This window comes from Zalophus californianus, chromosome 2, assembly GCF_009762305.2.
Source record: "Zalophus californianus isolate mZalCal1 chromosome 2, mZalCal1.pri.v2, whole genome shotgun sequence".
NCBI classification, from domain to species: Eukaryota; Metazoa; Chordata; class Mammalia; order Carnivora; family Otariidae; genus Zalophus; species Zalophus californianus.
In genome coordinates this window covers 173,964,597-173,987,058 of record NC_045596.1, presented here as the reverse complement: position 1 = coordinate 173,987,058, position 22,462 = coordinate 173,964,597, and the positions used below count along the sequence as shown (strand labels likewise).

The 22,462-nt window shown below is 36.9% G+C and overlaps 1 protein-coding gene across 2 annotated transcripts in view; it reads left to right on the top strand.

Moving 5' to 3' along the window:
- NRG1 (neuregulin 1) overlaps positions 1–22,462 on the top strand; it is a 1,094,991-nt gene that overhangs the window by 141,457 nt on the left and 931,072 nt on the right. The gene's annotated exons all lie outside the window — the stretch shown is intronic.

Sequence of the window (22,462 nt, the reverse complement as noted above, 5' to 3'; positions counted from 1 at the left end):
GTCTAGTGAGTACCTTTATGACCACTACTTTATTGTATTTATTTATTTTTTAAAAGACTTAATTATTTTTTCTTGAGAGAGTGGTGGGAGGGACAGAGGGAAATAGAGAATCCTTGAGCAGACTCCCTGCTGAGCAGGGAGCCCAATGTGGGGCTTGACGACCCTGGGATCATGGCCTGAGCCAAAATCAAGAGTCAGCTGCTTAACCAACTGAGTCACCCAGGTGCCCCTTTTTGTGACCATTACTTTAAATTCTCTATCAGGCATGTTACTTATCATGGTTTTGTTTAGCTCTCTTATGGTGATTTTGTCCTGTTCCTTTATTTGGGCCATACTCCTCTTTCTCCTCGTATTGGCTAACTGTCTGTGTCTCTTCCTGTGTGTTAGGAAAGTCAGCTACATCTCCTGCTCTTGAAAATAGTGGCCTTGAAGAAGAGGTCCTGTGGTGCCCTGCAGTTCAATGTCTCCTATTCACCATAATCTGGCGCTTTAGGGGTGTCTTCTATGTGTGTTGCTCACACTCTACTCTTGTGGCTGAGCTGCTTTTACTTTTAGTCCAGTTGTCTTCAGTCTTTGCCTATTGTGGGCAGAATTTGTTCCTTGTGATGTCATTTGGCCAATCTGGTGCCACTTGGGCTTGAGTGGAGTCAGACCAGGCATTTATTTGCCAGAGATGCAGTAGCACTCAACTGCAGGTACTTTCCCTGTGTTGTCCCCCAAGAAGCTTTCACTGGTGGGCAGGGCCTGTATTCAGACCAGATGTCTCCCCACCAGACCATTGCTGGGGCCACAGTGGGAATGTTGTGTGTGGTTCTCTTCCCCTCGCCCTGGTGCAGAGTCACTTTGGAGTGGTGCTGGCTCCTGTTGGGGCTGCTTACACACTGTCAGGCTTGTGGCACCACTTTAAATGGGCTCCAGCCAAGGGTATATTGAAGGGGGAAGGTCTGCAGAACACAGGGGTGGGACATGTAGCAAGGTTTGAACAAGTCTGTTTTGGGAGAGACCTGGAGTGGAGGCCTGGTTTGATGGGGTATGTGGCCTGAGAATGAGGGGGCAGGTCATGCTTTTAGCAACTTATTTTGTACAGTGTTGGCACTGTCCTCCTCCCAGTCTCAATACAGGTGTGCTGTTTAGGCAAGGGGGCAGGGTAGGAAATGGTGCCTACTAGATCCTTTGTTTTTGCAGGAGTCTCCCAATGATCCCTGCCCCTCCAGCACAAACTCTGAGATTAGTAAAGAAATCTCTCTTTATTTAATTTTTTATTTTTTAAAGATTTTATTTATTTACTTGGCAGAGAGAGACACAGCGAGAGAGGGAACACAAGCAGGGGGAGTGGGAGAGGGAGAAGTAGGCTTCCCGCTGAGCAGGGAGCCCGATGCAGGGCTCGATCCCAGGACCCTGGGATCATGACCTGAGCCGAAGGCAGACACCTAACGACTGAGCCACCAAGTAAGGAAGTCTCTCTACCATATACCCCAGGTGTTTTTCACATTGCTACTCCTATGCTGTATCTCTGTGGGGCTGTTTGTTGTGCTGTCTCTTTAAGGGTGGGAACTCAGTTTCCTCTTGCCTTTCTCGCTCTCCTGGAGCTGAGCCCACTGATTTTTAAAATTCCAGGTGTTAAGCCCTGCTGATTGTAAGAACTTGCCAAATTATGCCTCTCTGGTTTTTAAAGTCAAATATTATGGGGATTTGTCTTCCCCATGTGAGTTCTCTCTGTCTGGGGTTTCTGGTGTGAGGATCTGCTCCTCTCCCCTCTCCATGCCTATGGCATCCTTGTCTCCTGCAGACAATCCCAAGGGTCCCTTTAGCTCCCAACTCTGTCTCTGTCTACATTTAGCTGTGGAGAGTCTGTTCTGGACCTGTTGGGTTGTTTTCTGGGTTATTTACACTGGTGTGGGTGTTTTGTAGTTGTGTCTGTGGGATGAGGTGAGCTTAGCATCCTCCCATTTTGCCATCTACCCTAGAAGTGTCTTGACATACCTTTTACCTAATGGTGGAAGGTGCTGAGGATGAAATAATTGTATTTCTGTAGGATGCTGTTGTTGCATGAATATGATTTTACTTCTAATCCCCGGAAAGAAAATCCTTCTGTTCTGGTCCGTCCTTTCCAACTGACTGAATCCTCTCCGTACGTCAGATCTCAGTGGCCTCTGTAACAAGTACTAAAATTATAGGGACAAGTGTAGCTGCTCTTACCTGTCCAAATGGGAAAAGGAAGGCACAGTGTGGTTCCCAAAGTAGCCCTTTTAATGCAAAGTTTCCTAATAATGGTCCTAACCATCTTTACTAAATACCTGCTATTGTCAAGACATTGGGCTGGCTGATTTAGTTTCCCCTTATCCACATACACAGATAGTTAGGCAGAAGGTGAAACTCCTTACTAGAGCATCAGCCCTCACTTTGAACTCAGCAGGCGCTGCCAGTTTTGTAGTTCCTGCCATAACATTCTGCCTTGTTTTCCTCCCCATCTATAACTACTTTCCCAGTTCCTGCCCTGGACAGGCCGGGACTGCTCTGGACATTCTGCCAGCTAATGGCTGGTTATTAGCTCACTTCCTCCAGAGGCTCAGCAGGGAAGACTGACCTCTGTCGCCTTATCTGAACCATAGATTTTCTTTCTTGTATTGAGCTGCGGCCCCAAATTTTATAAAGGTATCTATACCTGTGATCCCATTCTTGACATCCCAACATATCACTTCCTGCTAATCACTGACCTCACAATACCTTCTAAGAAGGTATTTTATAATGAGAAACTTGACAGTGCAGAGAAAGTAGCTTACTTGCTGAAGGTCATATAACATGTTTGAGCATGAATTCAGATCCACATTCTGTTTCCTGTTCTTTGCTGGGTCTATCCCGTTGTACTTTACTCATTCTTAATTTCAGCTGCTCTTACTTATATGAATGACTAGCAAGTGTTCATATTTCATTCACATGTTATACTCTTAGAGCAAGTGAGTAGCATGTTTCTTGAACCTCACTATTTTTAGAAAGTGCTTTATTTAAGCTTACCCTGAGCGTAATGAATCCTTGCTCAGCTTCCTAAGGTTTTTTATGTGCAGTTAGCCAGTATACTGACTGTACATTTGAAAAGTTGGCCAAATACCGCATCTGGGGCATGGGGTTCCACTGCACTGCAGCAGGGAGAATGCGCTTTTCTCTCAGGGCTGTCTGCTATTCTGAGAGAGGAAATTCCTGCCTTGAGTCCTAACCTACCAGACCAACTCTGGTCTTGCGGTATGAGGAGAGATGACAACAATTAATTCCTTAATTCCTGAAGTGTTTGTTCCAAAGAATAATCTCACTTTTGTTTTTGATACTGGGAAAGTATTTTCCCATAGGATTAAGGCTATACATGGTGGTTAGGAAGACCCAGAGGAGAAGAAAGACCAGTTAGGACAAAGCCAGATCAAGGAGAAGGCTTAAATTATTTATATCACCACTTTATTTGTAAATAGCCCTTGTTTGGATAGCTAGGAATCTAAATCCATGCAGACCATTATTTATATAGCACAATATGTAAAATCTTTGCAGCATGAGATCTTCATGTCTCCACTTCCCCCAGCCCCTTTACGATACTGAAACTAGGCAATGGAAACCTCAGTTCATGTCTCACATTTCCTATGAAGAATGGCAGTCTTTTATATCATTTATTCTTTACAAACACACTATTGATTGTGCTGGAAAAATAGAAGTATCTCCAAAGGCACACATGTAACATCCTAACATTTGTTTATACATCTTTGTGAAATTGATTGACATTCTTCCCATAATTATTCCCAGGTGATGGATGGAAAGCAGGTCTGTTAAGGGTAAAGGCAGAGAAGGTAGATGTGTGCTGAAAGAGGAGGAGGAAGCCATTGAAACAATCTTTTGGGCTCACCTGTTTTTCCCAAGCTGACCCTGTTGACCGAGGAGTGCCAGGAGCGTTCATGATGGATGCTGTTAAGAAAACTGAGATGAAAGAATACCAATGTCCATTTTTCTTATAGCATCTCTACATCTGGGCCTCTATGGGTTAACTTTATGGTCTGTTTTATTTTCCCTTTGCATGTATTAGAAACAAACAGAGGATTAATCAAAAATGTTACTGCTTCAAAACGCAACAAAACGTGTTTCTTGTTTGGCTTTGCCCGTATACTTAAGTTTCTGAAGGAAGAATTTTCATGCTTAAGAGATCTGATGATCCCACTGAGCCTGGCTGGTTTCTTTGGTGTTGCTTGTAAATTTATTTCTATTTCAGTATCTTTGTAGACATCTTTAAGCAAACAATGAGGTTGTGGTAGGGCCAGGGTCTCAGTAACACATTTGCTGAACCATTGAAGGCAAGGGTCAGGCACAGTCTAAGGTACCATCACCATTAAATATCTCTGTTCTCTTGCATTTTCAAAGTTATACAACATCGTTTGGGAGTAAAGCTATGTCTCTGGAACATACATACTTTGAGATGCTATTTAGATTTGGTAATGTATTCAGAGTGTCTCAATATTGGAAATTTGCTCTCACTTTTCTCACACGCTTTCTATTTTATTATTTCTTACCAAAAGGTAGGTAAAAATAAGGAGAGTTTTTTTTTTTTTTTTTTTAATGCTGTTTAGGCTCCTCTTTGCCTGCACTGTTTTAAGCCTAGTGTAAAGAAAAGTTGAAACTTACTTCCACTATGCTGCTTGGAGTTACTCTTGGTTTTCACAAATCCTAGTCCTCATTCTTGTTTCAGATAATTTAAAAGTTGTCACATTGTCTGAGAAATAACTCCACTAAATCAGGAAATTTCTTTTACATGCCACTATGTTATATTCCAAAGTAAAATGATCATTTGTACTGAGGGTGATTTTGAAAAAGTGAATAAGTAATACACAGTTTCCCTGGCGTTCTTATGAACAGCTTAGAAAGATGCACAGCGAGACTTCAAGAAATCAAATTTGGAGTTCTGCATGAAGATAGGATTTGAAGAAATCTTATTTTAACTCCCCCTTTCTTCTGTTTGTGCCTTGTAAGAGGACCCTGTAATGGGGGAATGAGGGAGAAAACAGGGGGAGAGAAGAGATTGTGCCATATGTTACCAACACAGGATATTTTAATGCTCTTTTATTGAGGTATAATTTTTATACAATAAAATTTAAAGTTAAAATATTTAGTTCAGTAAGTTTTGACAGATGTACACACTTGTGGATACTCCCTCCATTAAGATACCATTTTCATTACTCCAGAAAATTTCTCATGCCCCTCACACTTCTTCCTTGCAACCCAGTTATAGGGGAAACCACTTATTCTCATCATCATTGTCTCGGGTTGCCTCTTCTTGATTTCATATAAAGTCATACAGTAGGTACTGTTTTGTGCCTGGATTCTTTAGCTCAGCATAATACTTTTGAGATTAACCAAAATTGTTGCATATATGCATAGTTCATTTCTTTTTGTGTTCTGTGGTATGAGTGTGTCATGCTGTGGATATTGCATTGTTTCCAGTTTTGGAATATTATGAATAAAGGCAGTATGAACATTCATATGCAACTTTTTTTGTGTTAACCTGTGTTTTAATTTCTCTGGGGAAAGTACTTAGGAATGGGATCAGTAGATCATAAGCCAGGTGCATATTTAATTTTGTAAAAAGTAGCTGGCTTTCCAAACTGGTTGTACCATTTTGCAATATCCTTACCTCAATGAATGAGAGTTCCACCTGTTCTATATCCTAAGATATGAACTGATATAGTTTTTTAAATAGGGGATGTGTAGTGGTAACTCATTGTGGTTTTACTTGGCATGTCTGATGACTAATGATGTCGAGCATCCTTTTCTGTGCTTATTGGCCATTTGTATATCTTTTATGAAGTGTCCACATCTTTCACCTCTTTTTCTATAGCTTGTCTTAGTATCATTAAAGTTCTTTTCATGTTAGGGATATGAATCCAGTATATGTCTTGTGAATATTTTTCTCCCAGTATGTAGCTTGCTTTTTCAATTTCTTAAAGGTTGTTTTTTGAAGAACAGAAGTTTTAAATATTGATGAATGCCATTTTATCAATATTTTCTCTTATGGGTAGTGCCTTTTGCATTCTGTCTAAGAAACCACTGCCTGCCTCAAGTTAATGAGCATAATCTACTGTGTTTTCTTCTATGGTCTTTAGAGCTTTAATGTATATATAGTAGGTTTGCAATCCATCTTGAGTTAATTTTATGTATATCATGAGGAATGGGTCAAGACAGATATCCACTTATCTGTTGAAAGGATGTTTCTCTTCCCATTAAATTGCATTTATGCCTCTGTCAAAAGTCAGTTTTCTATGTAAGTGTGTCTCATTCTGGAGTCTCTATTTTGTGGTCTGTTTGTCTATCTCTATGCCAATACTATATTGTCTTAATTAAATCATACAATCCGCTAGTGTAGGTTCTTCAACCTTTTCTTTTTCAAGATGTTTTAGCAATCTTGGGTCATTTCCAACTCCCCTGCCCCCCGCCATACATTTAACACCAGTTTATCAATTTTTCAAAAAGTGTGCTAAAATTTTGATTAAAATTGCTTTGAGTATATAGATAAATTCAGGCAGAATTAATATCTTCACAATATCGAGTCTTTTAACCTCTGAGTGTATTGAATCTCTCAATTTATTTAGGGCTTCATTAATTTCTCTCACCAGTATTTTATAGTTTTCAGTGAAAGGTCTCATGAATCTTATGAAAGTATTGCTAGGTACTTCATGTTCTTTGATATTATTGTAAATTATATTGAATTTTTAATTTAGCTTTTTATTTGTTGTTAGTATATAAAAATAAAGTAGAATTTTTTAAATTGATTTTTGTATCCCAACCTTGCTGAATTGACTTAATAGATACAGTAGGCCCAAGTATATTTCTTAGAACTTTCTGTGTGCACAGTTATGTCCTTTGGGAATAAAGACGGTTTCATTTCTTTGATAATTGTTATGCTTTAAAAATATTTTTCCTGTGTAGTTGTTCTGGCTAGGACTTATACTTACAATATTGGATAGAAGTGATGAGAGCACATATTGTAATAATTATCAAAACTTTGTCACAAAGAAAATTCCCTGGGCCAGATTTTGTTGCTAGTTCATTCTTTGTCCATGTAAGGGGAAAAAAGTGATACCAAGCTTATTCAATTTATTTAAGGAATTGACAGAGGAGGTAACACTTTTTAATGAGTATTATGAGGCTAGCATTTTCTGATACCCAAACCTGAAAAGGACAGAAGAAAATAAAATTATAGATCAGTAACCTTATAAACATAGACACAAAAATCTTTAATAGAACATTAGAAAATTGAACCTAGCAATATGTGTAAAGAATAATATATGTTTACCAAGAAACGCAAGCTTGGTTTACTGTTTGCAAATCAGCCACTGCAATTTATCATATTTAACAGAAGACAGGAGAAAAATCATATGATCATCTCAAGAGATGCTGAAAAACATTTGAAAAAAATATAACAAAGTTCATCTCAGAAAACTTGGAATAACAGGAAGTTCCTCATTTGACAAAGGGAATCTACAAAAAGGCAGTGGCTAACATCATACTTGGTAAAATATGAAAAATATAAGATTGGGTGTAACTCTCATACTTTTATTAAAAATTTACATGACATTTTGCAAACATCTTGAAAGCCATTATTTTATTAGCATGACCCCAATTAATTTAGGGAAAAAACCACTTTCCTAAAATCCAACATTTTGGCAATGCAGTTTAAGATTCTATAACAGTTCACATTACCTCTTGCATTCACAAACTGGACTCAAAATAATTGGGAGCACACTCTGATGCAGAGCACCCCTGTGTAGCTATCCCCACCCCATGTTTAGAAGCTTTATTTCAGTAGCAATAATAAGATGAACCCAAGTACGAAGGTATGAAGATTTAGATGAGGATGCTGGTGGTGAAAATGGAGGAAAGGGATACAGAGGCATTTCAAAATAGATAATTCTGGGTTGCTGCATGTAAATAGAAGATAAAAGTAGAGTTAGGTTAAAGGACAGGAACTTTTGTACATGCTGTTTCCTCTGCTTGGATTTGGTCTAGCCCTTTCTTTTTACCTAATTCCTCCTCATTTTTTCAAATTAAAATTTTTTATCTTGTGGTAATTATAGATTCACATGCAGTTATGAGAAATAATACCGAGGGATCCTGTGTACCCTTTACACAGTTTCCCCCAGTGGTAACATCTTGCAAAACTATGATATAATATCACAATAGGATACTGACATTTATACAGTAAAGATACAGAATACTTCTATCACCACAAGGATCCCTCATTTGGGCTTTTATAGACATCATGACTTTTCTCCTGCCCTCATCTCCTACTTAGCCCCTGGCAACTACTGATCTGTCCTCCATTTCTATAATTCTGTCATTTCAAGATTGTTACCTGAATGGGATCATATAGCATACGACCTTTCCGGGTTGGCTTTTCACTCAGCATAATTCTCTGCTGATTCATCTAGGTTTGCATCTATCAGTGTGGTCTGTTCGTTTACTTTTTAATTGCCAACTAGTAGTCCATGGCATGGATGCATCACAGTTTACCTATTCTCCTCTTGAAGGATGTCTGGGTTTTCAATTTATGGTTGTTACAAATAAAGCTTCTATAAACATTATAGGTTTTTGTGTGAACATAAGTTTTCATTTCTTTGGGACAAATGCTCAGGAGTACAATCACTGGGTCATATGGTAGTAGCATTGTTAGTTTCTTAAGAAACTGCCAGAATCTTTTCTGGAGTGGCTGTACGATTTTATATTCTTATCAGTAATGTATGATTGATTCAGTTTCTCTGCATCTTCACTACCATTTGGTGTTGTCACTTTTTTATTTTAGCCCTTCAGATAGGTATGAAGTGATATATCTCATTGTGGTTTTAATGTGCATTTTCTTAATGGCTAATGATGTTGAACATATTTTCATGTACTTATTTGCCATCTGTATATCCTCTTCAGTGAAATGTCCAAATCTTTTGCCCATTTTCTAATTATATTATTTGTTTCCTTTTTTCTTTTTCTCTTTTTTTTCTTCTACTGTTGAGGTTTGAAGGTACCTATTCTAAGTACTAGTTCTTTGTCAGATGTTGTATGAAAATATTTTCTTCCAGTTTGTCTTTTTTTTTTTTTTTTTTTAGCTCAATTTGTTCATTGTGTTGTAGGCTCTCTAGTGGTCAGGCCTGGGCTCTGAGTCCTCAGCAATTCCTCTGGTTGTGAGCACTCCAAAACCAAACTCTGCTCCTCTTTATATGCTCTACAGGAGAAGCATCATGATGTTCTACTATGTAGGTTTCACAGCAAGGAGAAAGTCCAGAGCACCAGGTGTTGGATTCTCAACTGCTTTCTGTCCCCTCCAGCCTGTACCACACTTGCCCTGCTCCTCTGTAGTTTGTCTTTTTATCCTCCTAACAGGATCTTTTTTTTAAAGCAAAGGTTTTTAATTTTGGTCAAGTCCAATTTTCAGTTTTTCTTGTTTTAGATCATGCTTTTAGTTTCTTTTTCTTCTTTTTTTAAAAAAGATTTTATTCATAGCATGAGCAGGGGGAGGGACAGAGAGAGAATCTAAAGCTGACTCTGTGCTGAGCTCCATCTCACGACCCTGAGATCATGACCTGAGCGGAAACCAAAAGTCAGCTGCTTAACCAACTGAGCCACCCTGGCACCCCATCATGCTTTTAGTTTCAAGTCTAGTAGCTCTACCTACTTTTTATCCCAAAAGGTTTTCTGCCCTTTTTTTAGTTTTATAGCTTTATGTTTTATATCTTAGTAAACAATCAATTTTGTGTTAATTTTTGTATAAACTGTGAGACTTAGGTCAAGTTTCTTATCCTTTGCCTATAGATGTCCAATTGCTCCAGCACTATTTGTTGGAAAGGCTATCTTTTCTTCATTAGTCCTTTTACGTTTTTGTCAAAGATCAGTTGAATATATTTGTGTGAATCTATTTTTGGGTTGTCTATTCTGTTCCATTGATCTGTTTGTCTATTCCTCTACCAATACCACAGGTTTGATTATGTAATATATGTCTTAAAATTGGGTACACTGATTCCTTCCACTTTATACTTATATTTTCTTAAATGTTATCTATTGTAATTCCTTTGCTTTCCATATCGATTTTAGAATAATCAGGTTTTTTTCTACAGAGTATTTCGCTGGGATTTTTATGGAAATTTTGTTAAGTCTGAATGTCAGTTTGGAAAGAATTGACATCTTTACTATGTTGAGTCTTCTGATCTATGAACATAATGTGTTTCCATCTATTAGGTCTTTTTTTTTATTAGGCTTTTATTCTTTTTCTTTCTTTCCTTTTTTTTGCTTTCTTGCCTTATTACCTGGCTAGAATTTTCAGCACTATATTGAATAAGAGTGATAGTGGATATGTTTGTCTTCTTACTGACTTAGGTGGAAAGCATTCACTCTTGCATCATTAAGTATAATGTTAACTGTAGGTTTTTTATAGATACTTTTTATCAAATTGAGAAAGTTCCCCTAATTCCTATTTTTTCTGAGCATTTTTATCATGGATGAATGTTGAAGTTTGTCAAATACTCTGTATCTTACATAGTTTTTTTGAACTTGAAAACTCTTACAACTTCATCATGGTATGTTTTCACCTCTCCCTGTGTTCCTCTTTGTACTTTGCCAAAGGGTTCCACCTTAAATTTTGTGACAATGTTGAGAATAGAAAAAGTTTTTCTTTATCATGAAAGAGAAGTAAGAGCTCAGGCTTGCTATAAGGCCAGGATTTTATTCCTGGTTCTCTTTACTTCTTGTTGAATGTGATCATATTCTCTTTGAATCCCAGTTCCTTAATTTGCAAATTGGGGAAAAATAGCTACCTTACATGTTTACAGTGATGATTAGATGAATTGATAGAAGAGAAGCTTTATTAATATTATTGATTTTTATTTTTTATTGTTATGTTAATCGCCATACATTACATCATTAGTTTTTGATGTAGTGTTCCATGATTCATTGTTTGTGCATAACACCCAGCGCTCCACGCAGAATGTGCCGTCTTTAATACCCATCACCAGGCTAACCCATCCTCCCACCCCTCTCCCCTCTAGAACCTTCAGTTTGTTTTTCAGAGTCCATCATCTCTCCTGGTTCGTCTCCCCCTCCGACTTACTCCCCTTCATTCTTCCTCTCCTGCTATCTTCTTCTTCTTTTTTTTTTTTCTTAACATATATTGCATTATTTGTTTCAGAAGTATAGATCTGTGATTCAACAGTCTTGCACAATTCACAGCGCTCACCATAGCACATACCCTCCCCAATGTCTATCACCTAGCCACCCCATCCCTCCCACCCCAATATTATTGATTTTTAGATATGAACTAAGTAATTAATGTTAGACTATTCATCTTCCCCAGTACTTGATAGTCTTTATCATTTGTTGCTTTGCCACAGTAAGTGATTTGGCAGAGAGGAAAAAGTAAGTTTCTCTACAGAACATACCAACAGTGGAACATACTAAACTTGCATTCCCCATTCAGGAATAGACAAGAGGCAAGTGTACATCTAGCTGCACCAAAAAAAAAAAAAAAAGAAAATAGATTATGGTACCAATAACACTAAGGAAACTTTTATGGAGATTCTGAGACATGTAGTGGAAGGTGAAGGATAAATTAGTATTTAGGTGGGAGGAGAGGGGTAGATGACAGTTCCACCTACCATATCTCAGTTGTATCCCAAGATATCATAGATCAGTTTCTTCACTATTACTAGACTGTGTCCAGAAAGATTGGAATGATAACTGCTTTAGAAGGAGAAGAGTGTGTGTATTTGAAGGGTGGGCTTATAAGATACTGAGAAGCCAAAGTTTTCTAGAGGGGGCTGAGTCCTACTTAGGACTCTCTTTAGGGGAAGAGCAGCAAGCTTCTGTGCTGCAGCCCCTAAGAAATCTGAGTGGTATAAATTCATGAAAAAACAGATAAATGATTTGGTAGACTGAGTTAAAGAATAATGGCAGCACGTCTCAGATTTTCCAACATATTATTTCTCATTGAAACAGTCCAACTCAGTGTTGGATCATGTCTTAATTTTTAATTCAGAAAACGTGAATACTCTATTCTGCGCTTAATGATTTTTCTACCTTGAGCAATACTGTAGACTTTATCTGGTTGAGGTTTTTTTTTCTATTAAATTATTTAAATACTTATTTGAATGGAGGATTACTGGTCAGTAGATTGCCACTTGTTATCATCTTACACCTTGGAGTAGAACATGGCATATCATGTGTGTTTACCTACCTTTGCTTTAAACAGTCATTTGACATCCCATGACCTATTTCTATCCTCCCAGGAACTTTTATTTCTTGTCTTAATGGATCAAGAAGGACTGTTACATAAATGTTTTCAAACACTTACTAGATTGTGTCTTAAATGGGGAATGCAGTAGGTCTTTTTTTTTTTGTGACTTACTCTAAGATGGAATCTAAGATGGTCTTAAGAAGAAAAGAAAGAGAAATTTTTCATAGCCTTCGGAGCCTTCATAGCAGGTCTCGTGCCATTGAATTGTTTACGGAACCCAGAAACAGAACAGTTGATCAAAGGCAGTTGATTCCAACTACTAGAACAAACTGCAAATACTTTACTTATTGACTATTTTGTTAAAATTTGTAGCAGAACATTTAGTTATCAAATGTCTATTCTGAGTAAACTAGAATCCTATATTCCTATGCCATGGATATTTCAGGTTTCCCATGCTTTTTATTTTGCATGACCAGAATTTCATCTATTCACTAATTTTTTTGGTTTATCAAGAAAACTTTGTTCTGTTTAACAGAAAACATTGAACATTCCACACTTTGGATATATCCTCAATCCTCATATTTGTGCACTTTTATCATGTTCAATACGTAAAAGAATACCTACAGTTCAAGAAAGCTTTAATTCTTGTAAGTAAATTGTATAAGCTTAAATACAAATTCTTGTACTTAGAGATTTTCCGTATTTGACATGGACCAAATTCCCAGTTCTTTTGCAACAATAATACAACAACAGAAACAAAGCAGAGATCCTCACCTATCTTCCTTATCATATTTAAGAAATGGCAGAGCTGGAGTCTGTCTTTCTGGAATACATTTTCATTAAATCAGATAATCCATTGCATCAGAAATTCAAAACAGTGAAGGAAGAGAAGAGGAAGAAGGAGTTATTTCTTTTACCCCATCTAATGTCTTCACCTCAGTAAGCTGGTGGGAATTTCTGTGCTTGAAATTATGTACCTTATAAAATTATTCACTTTAATAATCAGTTTAGGTAGCTGACTTCTCCTGTGCAGAAAGTAATAATTCAGCTTACTTATAGTCTTAAAAGAACCATATCTGCTGTTTTGAGTGAAGCAGACCTGCAGTTTATACGACAATTTAGAATAATTTTATTTACCAAGCTTTTCAGATGAATAGAAAAATATCCACCTAATCTTGAGTTGCTATGGTGATCAGCTGAATTATTTTACTGTTTAAGCCCTCTGGAATGTTATTGGAACATTATCTGTTAAGACTACTGGAATGTTAGCCCACTGCAGTGGTGACTTGCTGAACACTGTTCAAGTGACCAAGAAGAGTGAATGAAAGATCCCCTGGTGCTCAGTTCTCGGGGAGCAGTTTATACTTGTGAAATCTGATTCAACACATATTAACCATATATTCTCATGTTATGCTTTCTGATGGGATTGCTCTAAAATTAGTCTTCAAGATAATGCATTTTGGGAGACCTAAGTGTAATTTCTCCTTACATAGAGCCTTGATGTTCTTGTCTTGTCATAATTGATAGTAACTTGTGTTCTTCAGAATTAGCTCATTCTATGAGTGCAGATAGTAGTACCTCAGTGAAGAGAAAGACACTGGCATGAGAAGACTCAACATTTATGGACTATACTGGAGTTCACATAATTATTTGTAGACTCTCTGATTTCCTTTGGACACCAGGCAACTTCTCTAACTCCAAATGAAGTACTTTCATTCGGTGTCTAACCATGGGATGTTCCACGGTTGGGCTGGGGGAAGGCAGATGCTATTGCATGAGATTTTGACAGTTCATATTATAAAATATTTCAGATATGCAACTAGAGAGAATAAGTACTTGTCACCCTGCTTTAACAGTTTTTTTTGACACTTGGACAATTTCGTTTCATCTACTCTACCATTTATGATTTTTTGCTGAGGTATTTTAAAGCAATCCCAAACATCATGCTATTTCATGTATGAATATTTCTGTAATTGACAGGAATTTTTAATTACTAGTCATTTTTTAAGGGCTTTTTAGTGTCTTTAATAGCTGTGGCAGCTCATTTCTTATGGGTACAGTGTCTCCCTATATTCTTCTTAAAGAGAATACAACTTAGGTGGCCTTCTGTAATAGCAATCATTTCTCAGGCTTGGACTAACCATTCATAAAACCATAACAGTTTAAGGTTAAATTGTGTATGATCCAATGTACTGTTTCACAAGAGAGAATACTGCGGCACAGAGAGGTGAAATGTCTTCCCCAAATAAAATAACTGGCAGAGCCAAGGAATTGAACGGAGTTCATAACATCAGAATATTTTCCCTTGTACTATGGTGTGTCTACTTATAATACTAAGGGGTTTTCCAGCTAATGCAATCCTTCAGTTTGCAGAAGATTATCTTATAATGTACATTGTTACCCTGTCCCGAAGTGGCCCTTTACTCCTGTCCCGTGTGTAGGCTGGCAGATCAGTTTAGTAAGTTGATACCTTTGACCAGCTAAACAGAATAACACTGTGAAGATGATAAAGAGTGAGGTATAAAGAGTATGAATTTCATTACAGAAAGGAATAGGATGGGTCCAGAGAGATCGATGCTGGGAATGAGGGAGGAGAAGCAAATGTGAAGCTGTGTTTAAGTGACTTTGGGTTCTGGAAAGAAAAGGTATGCAAAAGACAAGTTTCCAGGCCTCTCACTTTTCTCTGTGATAAGCATTGTTAGTTTTCAAAATAGATTTCAGTTTTAAACTTGACCTGGCCTCAGAGGGTTCTTTTGAGAAAGCCGCGTAGTGGGATGTAATTATTCTTTACGAGTTGAACAAGTGTTTTCCTGCAGAGTGGCTTTCTTTGCTGTTGTGATCACTGGAGGGTGTAAGGGAAAAGTTAGGGGCAGTTTTTCATCTTGTTTAAATCCTTCCCCTGGAGCAGGTCTAATCAAGAAGCAGGTTTTGAAGGCAGTATGCATGTTGTATATGGATTAGCTGTAGAAGGGCACAGCATATACATGCACGTCAGAGCACATTTGTTTATACCATTGAATTTCTGATGCACACATTAGTTCTTCTGCAAATGACTTTTTTTTTCAATTAAAAAACAATTAAATGACTATATTCATTCTGGTATTCATGGGTCCAAGTCCTAGTGGCTTCTACCATTCCTGATAGCTAAATTATTTCTCCGGGAGTGTGTCATAGTCATGTAAATCAATGGTTTCCAATTCTGGCTACACATTAGAATAACCTGGGGTGCTTTTAAAGACACAGGTACTGAGGACTGGTATTTTTTAAAAAATAACACCACTATCTAGGCAAACCATCAACTGGCTAAAACCATTAGGTGAACTGTTGTTGATGGACTTTATTATAAAGGGGTCAGGTTGGAAGCCCTGAACCAATTAGTTGATCTTAACAGCACCACTGGTGGACCAACCACACATTATGCATCTCGCGCTGTTACAACAGGAAGTAAACAACTCCATCCATGAAATGTGCATGCCTGAAAAATTGCACTGGAATCTAATTAAGCTTCTAGTGGTTTTCAGGAAATACTGAGGATAGAGGAACATGTTAAATGACATCAAGAGAAATAACTAGACATGTAAGAATGTAGGTCACTATATAGGGCGTATGCCCTGGTTTGTCCAGCAAATCATGGCTTGGGAGCAGACCATCTAGTCTAGAAAGGAAGAGCCTATTGTAGAATAAAGAGAATTAAGTGATGTAAAAACCAAAAGCCACATGTAAACCTTTCTTGGATGCTAATTCAAACAAACTAAATTTAAAAAGATACCTTTGAAAAAAATTGGGCAAGTTTGCATAAGGAATGGCTGTTACATCATATTAAGGAGCTTTTAAAAATGTGAAAACTTTAAATTTCTGTTAAGGCTAGTAGTTATATTTAATAAAAATCAGAATGGCATACAGAAATACTTATTTATAAAATAAATGATATGTGGGATTTTCTTTAAAATACTCCAGCCAAAAAACAAAGCAGGGCTATTGATGAAATGTGATTGTCAACATTTGATAATTTTTGAAGCTGTATGAGGAGGTCCTATCTCATATATGTTCAAAATTTCCAACGTATAACCTAAAACATGAAGAATAAGCCACAAATGAATAAAATAAGAATTTCTAGGGGATGGAACTCAGGTATCAGTTTGTTCTTTTAAGATTCCCAGGTATTTCTATTATGCAGTCAAGGTTGGGAAACAGTAGCTGTTTCTTGAGTGAAAGCATCTAGATCTAGGTTAAAAAGATTTTTCTAATAAGGCTGTGAAGTTCAGAAATGTTTCTAGTTTTTTTTTTTCAAAAATTATAATGGTCAGCATATGTTGTGAAACTGAATTGTGTACTCTTAAGGGAGTCCTTGAGAATGTGAATCTTGACATTTTTATATACAATAGATATGTGTAAATCAGAGAGTTACATATATTTATATATGTTAGAGTTGGATCAGCATTTATATATATCAGTTGTTACATTTAAATATAATTAGGATATAATTATGTCAATATAGTTATATAAGTTAATTTATGTGTACATGTATATATGTAATGCATATATGTAATATATGTTAATATTATATAAATACATATTTAAGTTTATAGATTTATAAGTATAATTAAGCATGTATGTGTGTGTGTAATTAAGCATATATATGTGTGTCTGTGTATGCTTACAGTTGCTGTTACTATAATATACTCTATAGTTTATAGATCATATTGTACTATATTAATATATAGTATATTATGTTAGTATAATATACAAGTATACGATGTGTATTATATACACCGTATATTATGATAACAGCCATAAGTAGTGAATACTTGCATGATCTCAATTTCAAATGTTCCACTCCGTTGTTATAGTATATGTCCCATTTTTTTGTTTAAAAAAACTTCTTGTAGTTAAGACTCCTTTGTAGAGATTTTTTTTTCCTTTCTAATATGGTTGCCAAGTTATTTATATAATCCTTTCTTTTATAGAAAGAGTAGTTTTATGTGTATGCATTATGTAGTCACTCGACATTTACTGAGATGATGTTTACGGAATGTCTGTTCTGTTCAAAGCATTGGAATGATTTTGAGTTAATGATTATTTGATTGTATCACCATTAGTTGGTGGATATGTGATGTTAGGCATTTGGTCTAGTTGTTGGGATCTGGTCTTTAATTTAAAAAGAAGAAAAATGTAAAGTGAAATTGGAAAATAAATGAGTAGAAACATCTGACAAATTTAGGGAGAAACTGAAATCTATAACTTTGAATGGAAGGAATCCTAGAAGACATCTCATCACACTTCTATTCATGGCTGAGAGTTCATTTTATAATGATGTTAGAAAAAACTAAATCATCTAACTTTTTGAACATGAACTCTTCTATAACTGGAGTTCACGATCGTATAAGGACACCTATCCCTATCACCCAAAGCTGCCAGACAGCTCCAGCTCAAGCTGATTACTTGTTCTAGGAAGCATGTGACCACCTATTCTGAATTGCCAGAAGGCCACTTTTCCAAAGGGCATGGCTTCCAGGTGTCTGCCACAGCTTGTCCACTGTCTTTGGCTTGTCAACTATCCATACCGCCCACACTGAGATAGGATTTTTCATTGGAGTCAGAAGAAAAGAGGGCAGCATTAGGCAAGATTCAAGAGTGGTAGCTAGGGAAATAGGAAACAGAAGGCAGTAAATGTGCCAAAAGTATATATTTAAGGATAAGAGAAAGGAGGGGTCAATGTTGAAGATGTGTCCCTCAAAGTAGGGGTGAAGAGAGGCCGGCATCTCCTCATTTGTAAGTTACTTAAGGCACAGATGGTGTGCTAATTTATAATTGGCTTCTCCTGTGACTGAGAAGGCTGAGGCTGAGGATCACCACAAAGAAGAAAGTTGAGAGGCACTAATATTTTCTGGATATTTGGAAAAGGAAATAAGAAAATAGACCAAGGACAGTAATATTGAAATTCTATAAAGTACTTGGTATTGTTACAACTTCTCTTTAGTGAGAAGCAGCAAGCCCTTACACTTGCTCTGTTGTGTTTATTTCTAAGCTCTGTTGTGTTTATTTCCAGGGCAGCAAAACTCCAGAGATGTGCCCTATTCAGACATATTCAGGAGCACTGGGGAGAGAGAATCCCCAAGAAATAGGTGTTGGCATCTGTTTAAAGGAGAGGAAGGGAAACTATATTTTATAATCTTAAGGATAAAAATAAAGTGGAACATGTGAAATCATCTTGGGAATAGAATGCAGTTCTTGAAGCTTGGTGAGTAGGTTGTGGGTTATCTAGGTAAAGTTACTGGCACTCCAAGAGGACATTTTGTTGCCTCTTTGACCTGATACCTCTCTTTTCCTTGAGTTAGAAGGGTACACATGAAAAAGAACTCTCAATATGAAATTATTTATAGCCAAAAGTCTAGTAAAAACCTAAACTCAAAAGATTTATAGTAGAAATATTTTTCCTGTTTTGTTATTTATCTTGCTAAGAGTCAAATTTCTGCAACTTTATGGCTTGGTATTGGAATGGCCTGAGGAAAGGGGGTTAGTGAAGTTATATGCTTATTAAAACACTTTTTAAAAATTTTTGGCATAATTTAGACTCAGGGGTTGTAAAAGTGTTAGAGAGTTCTAATGTATCTTTTACCCAGCTTCTCTCAATGAGAACATCTTATATAGCCATAGTAAAATTATCAAAACCATGAAATTAATGTTGATAATATTATTTTTTTTAGTTAATAGTATTTTAACTTTAGAGCTTATTTAGATTTCACTAGTTTTTACATGTACTTCCTTTTGGGGGGGAGGGTGTATATTTCTGTGACATTCTATCATATGTATAGATTCATGTGACCACCATCATATTCAGCATACAGAACTCCCTAGTTATGTCAAAGAATCTTTCTCCTGTTACTCCTTTATAATCACATCCTACCCCCAACCCTAGTGCCTGGCAACCACTAGTCTCCATCACTAAAAACTGGTCATTTCAAGAACGTTATGTAAATAGAGTGATTTCTTTCCTTTTGAGGTTAGCTTTTTTTCCACTCAGCGTAACACCCTGAGGTCTGTCCAAGTTGTTGTGTGTTTTGGTTGTTGAGTGGTATTTTACTGAATGCATGTAACAGTTTATCCATTCAGTCCTTGAAGGATATTCATTTTCATTTTGTTTTTTTTCCCCCAATTTGACTCTTACTGAAATTACCCTTTCTACCATTTCTTTCCTAGTTATATGAATTCTGACAGTACATATTATGTCTCTTAGGTCTTAACTCCACATGGGATGAGTTAGAAGAAAGATAAAGAACAGATTAACAGTTTGCAAAGATTACTAGAATGATTCATTTTTAGCTGAATAAAATATGTACATCAATTCATTTTTTCTCTTAGGTCTTAACTCCACATGGGATGAGTTAGAAGAAAGATAAAGAACAGATTAACAGTTTGCAAAGAGTACTAGAATGATTCGTTTTTAGCTGAATAAAATATGTACATCAATTCATTTTTTATGTTAAGAATATTCTAAGAATTACAGGAAAACAGGTAATAAGCATTATAAAAACAAGAGGAATGCCTGAGTTCTAAAAACAACAACAACAAAACAAAACAAAAAAAACCTCACAGAGTTCTTAAAGAATGATCCATGCCTACAGTTTGTGACTCCTTTTCTTAGGTGGTTCCGGGGCCCTTTGTACCAACTGAGGGTAAATCTTAAACCATTTGCTCCTCATTTAGACTTTCTCTTATACTCGACCTTCCTCCACCAGTTTTCTTCTCTCAGCATACTGGGCAGAAGAATGCAAGCACAGTGCAAAAATAGGTGTAAACATTACATTGATTCAGATGCTAGTGTGTTCCAGTGGTTACTCTCTGCTTTTCTAGGGATATTTACATTGAATGATAGCCATCTCCAGACTGTACAACTTACCCCAAGGCCATTAGTCATGATTATAGCTCATGGTTTCCAAATCATTCATTATTTTACTTAATTTCTTGCATACATGGAGTTAGTTGTTAGCCCATTTGTGAGTTTTGGTACACACAGTTCATTCTACTTGGGTTATTTTCTCTTCAGCACTGAGAAAAACTACTTTCCGTCTTCTCCTTCCTTTTTCAAAACTGCTAAATGTTCAAAACTGCTAAATCTCCAAGAAGTTATCTTTAAAGATTCAGTTGTTTCTCTTCATACTTTTCTACATATACATTTGTGCTTTTGTTATTCTTTTTGTTTATTCTGCTTCTCCCTTGTAAGTTGTTCCTACTATTTCTTCATAATCAGGACTCTATATAGTAAGGGCTTGATCTGTATTTAATTTGACCCATCAAAGGGATACATATTTACCTTTGGGGACAGTTAACATGGATTGGAGGAATAACACAGACCTATTTTCCCTGAGTTTTTCTCAACTCAACGCTCATTGTATCTGCTAATAGTATATTTTCTTTTATAATGGATTTTTTTAAGGAACAAAATTTGCACTGGGTTTTTTTGACCCTCTGGGTAATTAGGTGTCAAGTTGGAAAATTAGGATGATCTGATCAAGTGAGCACTGGTGTGGAGGTAAGAAGACCTGGGATTCTGTACTGGATTTGCCTCTAATTCCCCCTGTGATCATGAGGATGCATTCTGTATTCTCATCAGCAAAATCAGGCAGATACAAAAGCCTATGTAGCTGATTGGGTTGTTGTGATGACAAAAGGAGATAATATAAAAAGTTCTAGACTGGATGTGGGGGGTCACATCATTCTCTATTGCAGATCTAACAAACCACCTTTGGTTTGTAGCATAAAATTACAAGACTGATGACCCTGTTCAACCATATATTTTAGATCTGTCTAAAACATCATATTTTCATATGAAAAAAGGCAGTGCCAATAGAACTTGGGTACTTCAAAGAGTTTTGTCTGAGAGAAGGAACAGATTTGTTGCATGCTATGTCCATCCGTGAATATTCTGGTTCAGGATAAACTGTGGAGAAGCCTGCAGAAATGTGGGAAACCAAAGATTCTTTTTAAAAGTTGAGAATTTAAAAACTTTCTGTGTAGCCAGATAAAATTGCTCAGGGTTGCTGGAGTGGTGGGGGGGTGGGAGGGATGGGGTAGCTGGGTGATAGACATTGGGGAGGGTATGTGCTATGGTGAGCACTGTGAACTGTGCAAGACTGTTGAATCACAGATCTGTACCTCTGAAACATATAATGCAATATATGTTAAGAAAAAAAAAAAGAAGATAGCAGGAGGGGAAGAATGAAGGGGGCGGAAATCGGAGGGGGAGATGAACCATGAGAGAGGATGGACTCTGAAAAACAAACTGAGGGTTCTAGAGGGGAGGGTGGGGAGATGGGTTAGCCTGGTGATGGGTATTAAAGAGGGCACGTTCTGTGTGGAGCCCTGGGTGTTATGCACAAACAATCATGGAACACTACATCCAAAACTAATGATGTAGTGTATGGTGATTAACATAACAATAAAAATTTAAAAACATGATGTAATGTATGGTGACTAACATAACAATAAAAAATTTAAAGGAAAAAAATTGCTCTGGAATTGGCTGGTGGATGGGTGAAAGGCAAGTGAGCCCTTTCACCTTTTACAAAGGTTAAAATGACATTGTCAGTGTGGCTTCATGTTCACTATTGTCCTAATGCTAGATTTCATGCTTGATACACTGTCACACCAATAACAACACTGAGGTTAGGTCATGGCTGTGACAGAGTGAAGGTATCCCATCATCTTTGGTTTCAACGTTACTCAATGTGTGTTTTAAAAGAATTCCTTAAGGACCACCCTGATTTTGTACCAGGGAGAAAAACCTTCAAAATATGTCATGAGTCCAGCTACAAACCTAGTCCAAACTGTCATAATCTCTCATCAAAACTACTAAATCAGCTTCCTAACTTGCCCCTTTTTTGACTCTTCCTTCTTTATAGTCAGTTCTCCACATAGCAGCTAGAGTGATCTTCTAAAAATACAATTCTTTTGAGAATCTAATTTCCAGTGCAAAACTCTCCAGTGGTTTTCTATTATAATCAAACACAATGCAGATGCCTTGACATAGCCTATCAGACCAAAGTGTGGTCTGGCCTGAGTTAGTACTTTCAACCTTATCTTCTATCACTGCCCCTGTTTTTTGCTTTACCCAAATCACACTGGTTTTCTTGCTTTTCCTTGGCTATGCCTCAGGACTTTGCACTTGCTCTCACCTCTAGGGGACACTCCCCCCTCCCCATAATTGCTGGCCTGATTCTT